The sequence below is a fragment of the Nicotiana sylvestris genome, chromosome 2 (assembly GCF_000393655.2).
Source record: "Nicotiana sylvestris chromosome 2, ASM39365v2, whole genome shotgun sequence".
Taxonomy (NCBI): Eukaryota; Viridiplantae; Streptophyta; class Magnoliopsida; order Solanales; family Solanaceae; genus Nicotiana; species Nicotiana sylvestris.
Window position 1 is genome coordinate 123,929,993 of NC_091058.1, and position 7,846 is coordinate 123,937,838.

A 7,846-nucleotide genomic window follows, 5' to 3' on the forward strand; every position below is an offset into this window, starting at 1 on the left:
ATGAGATTATTTATTTATTTAAGAGTCGTCACTTGAGATAATTTTTATGGTGTTTCACGTCACCGGTTTATTTTAAATCTCAAATCAAGAAAATTTGACTCTGTTTTAAAGTCGGCGAAACTAGAAGATCGGGTAAGAAATTCTATTAATTCGGGAGAAGGTATTAGGCATTCCCGTGTTCCGTGGTTTTAGCACGGTCGCTTTGAATCTAACCAGGTTTAATAAAAATGTTTAATTACTTATTTTTAGAACGTATGTACATTTACATTTTATCGCTTTTAATTATGACGTTATGCATTTATCTTTGAAACGAATTACATGTGTGTGAATCCGTTTTATTTGGGACGTTAAAATCATGTCACGCGCACGTGTACATAATTAATCACGCATTATTAATTATCAAGATTGTTTTGGCCAAAGTCGCGCGAACACATACTTTAATTTTATTTTTGGGAATCGTAATCATGTTTCACGAACGTGTACACAATTACGATAGTAAATTAAATGTGTGCCTAAAGCATTTCTACGATATTCATAAGTTAATTATTTTCTAAACCAATTTGAGATTCGTTGTGCAAGGCCATTGATTATGGAATCATTATTAGGGAAACGATTTACACTGGCAATAACTAATTATAACAGTGATCAAGCTCACATATTAGCCTAAACCTAAGATTCGGTAGTTGTTGTGGATTTGAAGAATGACTGGAACTAACTAAATGCAACATGAGCACCGCTATAATAAAAGGGGTTTCAGATTATTGGGCTCCACTTGAGCCCAGGTGAGGAAGAAATGGGCCAGAGTTATCATCAGGCCCAAAGCAACATTCAGCAAGATTTCATGGACGTTAAATTACACATCAGAACAAACAACAGAATGTAATTATGTTCATCCAGTCGTGAGCTTGCTATGTCTGAATACTCTTAAGGGATTAACCAATAACCAGTTCCAACAGATCAAAATTAACAATTATACATCCTGACATAAAATGAATTATATAGATATCTATAAATATTGTCTAAGATTAGCCACAGATTTTTCAATTAAAGAAGATCAATTGCAAGACAATAATGAATTTCCAAAGAAATGCAGAAGCTGAATTATCATAAATAGGCTGTCGTGTTTCGAATTACTTCGACATTTCAGAAATTTTTCAGATCGATACGCGACAACACATTCATTGCACACATAGAATAGCAGAAGTTGAAATTTAGGCAGATTCATAAAATTAGACAAAGACTTGATAGAATTTTTGAATCATTCAGTGAAAACAATACAGGGAGGTGTAGACCTTACCTAATTGAGCTGAGATAACAACAGTTGAGAGCCTAATCCAGGCCGAAAACAGCTAATTCCTCTAGAATTAAGTTTGAGGAAGAGAAAACCAAACGGAGGCTAAATCAACGAGTCAAAAATCAGTAGCAGCTCAGCAAAGCGAAATCCCAGCACTTTTACACAAAACGATATCCAAAAATTCCGAAAAATAAATTCAAAAACCAATGGTAACAAACTTGAGCAATTTCGGACTTCTTTTTCTTTCCTTTTTATTGTTTTATTCTTCAAATCTGGGATTTGGACTTTTCAAATTCCCAGACCGTTTTTGTGAATTCCTTAGTGTGTCTGTGTGTGTACCACGAGAGACAGTGAGAGATATGTGAGATGAAAGAGGATTCTAGAGGTGGCTAGGTTTTTGGGGGTCAATGGGGAAGATCCGTGTTCTTTAGGGAGGATTGAGAATTAGAGGGCGGCGACGGAGAAAGTGAAGAAGAAGGTGGGAAAAGGTAGGGTTTTGCTTAGGGGAAGGTCTGTTCTTGAGAGAATGGGGAATAGAGGGGCGGCTGCTAGGGTTAGGAAAATGGGGGGGTGTCACGACCCTAACCCCGAAGGTCGTGATGGCGCCTCTTGTGAAGACAAGGCCAGACAATTAGACCCAATTCACTTTTTAAAACAGTTAAACAATATAAGAGTAGTCTAAACATGAATTAATGATAATAAGCAGCAGATATACAACCCAACACAGCCTTAACCGGGTGTCACAAGTCACGCGCATCTACTAGGGTATAAATACAACTGAAAGCCTGGAGTGTACAAATACAAACTAATGAAATGAAGAGAGAGAAAAGCAGTGTTGCGAACGCCGGCAGCTACCTTACTAAACTCTGATGACTCTGCCTCTGATCAGCCAAAACATACATGAATCTGCACACAAGGTGCATGAAGTAATGTGAGTACTCGGACTTAGTGAGTAATAAGTATAAATAATGATTGAGAATAATAAATCACGGAAAAACACAGAGTAATCTATAATACAGCAGTTTAAACAAGTACTATGAAAGCAATAAACCAATGGAAACAAAATATGGTAATGCTACAATAAATAAGCAGTTAAATGACAGACATATAAAGAAAAAAAAATCAACACATAGAACGGTACCCTATAGTACCCGCTGCGGCGTGCAGCCCGATCCATTTATTTATCGTCAACGGCGCTCACTGGGGGTGTGCAGACTTCGGGAGGGGTCCCTTACGGCCCAAGCGCAATATCAAGCCATCTCGTGGCATCAAATCTAGGCACTCGACCTCATATCAATATCAGTATAACACTGCTACGACGCGCAGCCTGATCCCATGGTATCCTCACATCTGGCCCTTGGCCGTACTCAGTACGGAAATCATATAAACCCCTCGGGCAATAGTAAAACAATATTTCTCAGCCCAAAACATCATTTAATATATCATTTTAGTTTTAAAACCGAGTAATAGTGGCTGAGTTGTAAAACAGTGAAAAACGATACAACTGAGTTCAAGTAGTAATTCAAAACAATGAAGAAATAGTGATAAAAACTCCCGAAGGGTTCAATTAGTTGGCACGAAGCCCAAATATGACAATCAGTCCAAACCATGATGATAACAAATAAGCTTCGATCAATTACGTGGTAAAACATCAGTCGGGACGGACCAAGTCACAATCCCCAATAGTAAACGACCCCGCGCTCATCATCAAGCGTGTGTCTCACCTTGATATAGCACTACGATGTGATAATCCGGGGTTTCAAACCCTCAGGACATCATTTACATTTATTACTCACCTCGAACTGGCTAAAACTCTAGCCCACGATGTCTTTTCCCCTCAAATTGGCCTCCACGCGCGCCGAATCTATTTAAAATCAGAACGAATACGTCACAATATGCTAAGGGAACAAGGCCCAAGCAAAAATAATCGAAAAGCACCAAAAATCTCGAAATTATCAAAACCCGAGCCCCGAGCCCACTTCTCAAAACTCAGAAATTTTTACATCAACGGGTTCGTTATCTCCCCACGAGTTCAACCATACCAATTTTACCAAAATCCGACATCAACTCGACCCTCAAATTCTCAAATTAAACCAAGAGGGTTTTCAAGTTTTTTACCAGCTAAAATCACCAATTAAATGTTAAAACAACGATGGATTCGAGTAATCTAACCAAAATTGAGTTAAGAACACTTACCCTGATGTTTTCCTTGAAAATCTCTCGAAAAATCTCCTTACCCGAGCTCCCCCAACTCTATTTTTGTCAAAAATGGCCAAAACCCCTGTTTTATAATATTTTTCCGATTCGGGCCCCACAGGTGGCGCCGGGCGCTGCCTGTGGCTCTGGTTCCAGTAGCCAAAATAAATCCTGGCGCCATGGATGGCGCCCCGCGCTACCCTGGGCGCTGGCGATGGAAAATTATTTTTTCCCGAGACGAAAATGGGCATATCTCTCTCATACGATGTCCGAATTGGACGATTCTTTTTGCTATGGCTCCAAAATTTTGATACGGATCTAATGCTTCAATAAAAATGGAATTTGGAGCTCATTTGCATAATATTATACCACTTATTCTTGAAGAACGATATCAAAACATTCTTGAAATGCCCAAGTTAAACTCCAATAACCATCCAAACTCCACCCGAGGCCCTCGGGACCTCAAACAAATATATCAATAAGTCCTAAAATATCATACGGACTTACTCGAAGTTCAAATCATGCCAAACAACGTCGAAACTACAATTCACACCTCAATTCGGACTTATGAGTTTCAAATTTTTCCTTTTACAAAGCGCGTGCCGAAACGTATAAAATGAATTCGGAATGACTTCAAATTTTTCACACAAGTAATTAATGACATAATGGAGCTACTGCAACTTCCAGAATTTTATTCCGACCTCTATATCAAAATCTCACCTGTCAATCGGAAAACGCCGAAATCTCCATTTCGCCAATTCAAGCCTAAACCTTCCACGGACCTCCAAATTGCATTCTGATCACGCTCCTAAGTCCCAAATCACATAAAGGAGCTAACCAAACCATAAAAATTCAAATCCGAGATCAAATACAAACAAATCAAATCTTGGTCAAACCTTTCAAATTTTAAGCTTCAACTGAGAACTGTTCATCCAAATTCATTCTGATTAACCTGAAACCCAACACCAACGATTTGCATAAGTCATAATACACCACACGAGGCAAGTCATGCCCGAGAACCGGCGATCAAAGTACAAAATCTCAAAATGACCGATCGGATCGTTACATTGGGAGAGTCCGTCTGATTCTCAGAAAGGAGGGAGTTAAAGGGACAAGGACGGGGGGAGGGGAATCCGTCATTCTTCAGAGAAAATACCATTGGGGCAGCGACTGGTTTTTGTTCTTCAGAGAGGAGTGAAATTAGGGTTTTTTTAAGTGGGGGGGGGGGATCCGTCCCTATTAGAGAATGAAAAGGAGGAGATTATTTTTAGTGAGGGTTGGGGACGAAACGACGTAGTTTTGATGTTAAACTACGTCATTTGGTGGCCTAGGAGGAAGGGCTGTTGGACCGGGTATTGGGCTTGGGGAATTTGGGGATTAGGCTTGGTAACAAAGGTCCAATCTAATTTTTAGCTTAGCAAATCTTTCTTTTTCTCATTTTTTTGATTGATTTTATTGTCTAACCAAGTTAATAAAACCCTAAATTTCCTAACCCAAATTTAAATTGTAAAATTAAACCTACTTATCTATTTTTAACAATTACAAAATTAATTAGCTAAAAATACATATAAAGTTACTAATATATTTTTGTGATTTTTATTTAATAATGCATTTAATTAACATAATTAAATCCTAAATGCAAATAAAAATCTACAATGCTATGAGATGAAGAATTTAATATTTTTTTTATGATTTTCTATGGTTTTATAAACAACTCTAAATATGCATGAACAATACAAATAAATGCAAGACAAATTGGATAAAAATGAAGAAAAATTACTACAACTCTATGAAGTAATTAAAGAAAACTATTTTGGAATATATTTTAGGAGTGATTTGCATTAGGGAAAAGATTAGGTGCTCACAGCTGCCCTTTTTTCTCGAAAACCTGAAGAGTTTTTGGGCAAAGATAAAGTGAGCAATTACGAGCAATTTTTGCCCGTTTGACACTCCATGGGAAGTATTTTGAAAAAGTTTGACCGAACCTTTCTTCGGAGATTGCCTACATATCTTTTGCTATAAAGGAATTAGGTTAGTGTAGTTTTGGAAATTCTGGTAGCTAAGGCTACCGGGAAGCTGTGATTTCACTGCTGTTGCTACTGTTACTACTTGTTGAACTACTTATTACACCAAAATTAAAATGAAAAGAAACTAAACAAGCCTATCAGCTATGAGTTACAAGATTCCTATCTATAAGTGTTTTAAAGCTTGATATTGAGTATTGGTTGGTTCTTCACACAACCTCTGATCTGAATCATAAAGCTTGCTAGTTGCAGGTGTTAATTCATTCTTCTATGGTTTCTTCAGATCAAACGGGACATGCAAAGCTCATGATTTCAGTGATGTCTTGAGCAGTCCACATTTTTTCTCCCCTTCTGCATTTTAAATTAACTTATTTTCCTTTTCTTTTCTTTATTTTGGATTGAGACTTCTTTTTGGTCATCTCGAAAATAAACAAACATACGAAATTTTTCTGCCCCAGTTTTTACTAGGAAGAATCTCGTGATTTATCTATAACAAAACTCTATACTACTTCATTATTAAAAGCAATAAAAGTAAGGATTGGTGTACCCTAAAATAATAGAGACTAGGAAGCGGAGACCCTATGTCTAAAATGAAAGCAACTAGGGAGTAGAGACCCTATGATGGAAAAGCGATGAGGGAGTGGAGACCCTATGTCTAAAATAAAATCAACTAGGGAATGGAGACCCTATGTTGGAAAAGCGACTAGGGAGTGGAAACCCTATATCTAAAACAAAATCAACTAGGGAGTGGAGACCCTATATTGGAAAATAGACTGGGGAGTGGAGAACCTATTGTCGCAACTCCTTTTTCCGCACCCGCGGGGGCGCAGGGGAGTTTTTTCCAATTAAAGGACAATCGAAACGGGATTGGTTTAATTATTTCAGAGTCGCCACTTGGGAGATTTAGGGTGTCCCAAGTCACCAATTTTAATCCCGCATCGAGGAAAATAATGACTCTATATTACAGTCTGCGTACCAGAAATCCGGATAAGGAATTCTGTTAACCCGGGAGAAGGTGTTAGGCATTTCCGAGTTCCGTGGTTCTAGCACGGTCGCTCAACTGTTATATTCGGCTTATTTATCTGATTTTAAATACAATTATGAACCAATGTGCCAATTTTAACTTTTTGCCGCTTTATTATTGTTATTTCAAAAGAATGTGAACATCGCTTAAAACACGTCTTTGGATTGCGTCACATGAAATGCACCCACAATCCGGAACACATTTTATTTGATGTTTTGAGATTTGGATTTAGGTCACATGAAATGCACACCCAAGTTTAAGAAAATAGATTATTAAACACGCGCCTAAAGAGACTATCGTGTTATTATTTTGGGAAGGCCGCGAAATTCGCTAAACGGCCCTCCTGAACTCTAAGTAATTTAAAACGAGTATTTACTGAGGGCCCCGCAATTTGTGTTTTTATTCGGCGAGGCTCATCTCATTCTTATTTTTAAAAGGAATTTGCAACGTCATGGAAATGCGTCTCGAGCCACGTCACAATCAATGTGCCCGTGACTAGAGACATATTTCGACTCCGTTGAGATTTGGATTTGGGTCACATAAATGTGCACCCGAGTTTAGGGAAAATTAAATTATTATTAAAGGCGCGCCTAAAGCAACTAGCGCATTATTATTTTTGGGTAGGGCCGTGAAATTTACTAAACGGCCCGTCCCGGAATCTAAGTATTTAATACATATATTTTGCGAGGGCTCCACAATCTATACATTTTTTATTTTTGGCGAAGCTGGTCCCGTTTTTTTTATTTTATTATTTTTTATTATTTTTTTTTATATTTTTAAAAGGATGCCATTTTTACGCCTTTAACAATACTAAACCTTACGGCTTCTTTACAACTACAATCTCATAACTTGTCAAGATTTGATAAAAGAAGTTAAGCGAATGAGTGTTTCGGACGTAGTAACAACAGGTACTAATACTAATCTTGTCCAAATAAACTAAGACAATGAAGGGACGAGCGAATCAACGTCAAACTGTGTTTTAGGACTACTAATACAACGAAATCAAATGACATCAAGTAAACAATAATAACATAACACAAAAATGAACTAAAATGCATACGGTGAAACATAAGCAGAAAATTATCATATCAATTGATATATTGCAACTTCAAACATTGAACGTAAAATTTCTTTAATCCAATACATCGAAGCTTACTAACCTGAATAAACATAAACGCATAGAGCCATGGACCGAACCCCTACAGCGACCTCAACGAATAACCTCGACGCACTGGACCTCGACGAACAACGACGACCACGACGGAAACAGAAAACTCGGACCAAGTCTGACCTGAGATTGTTGGTTGC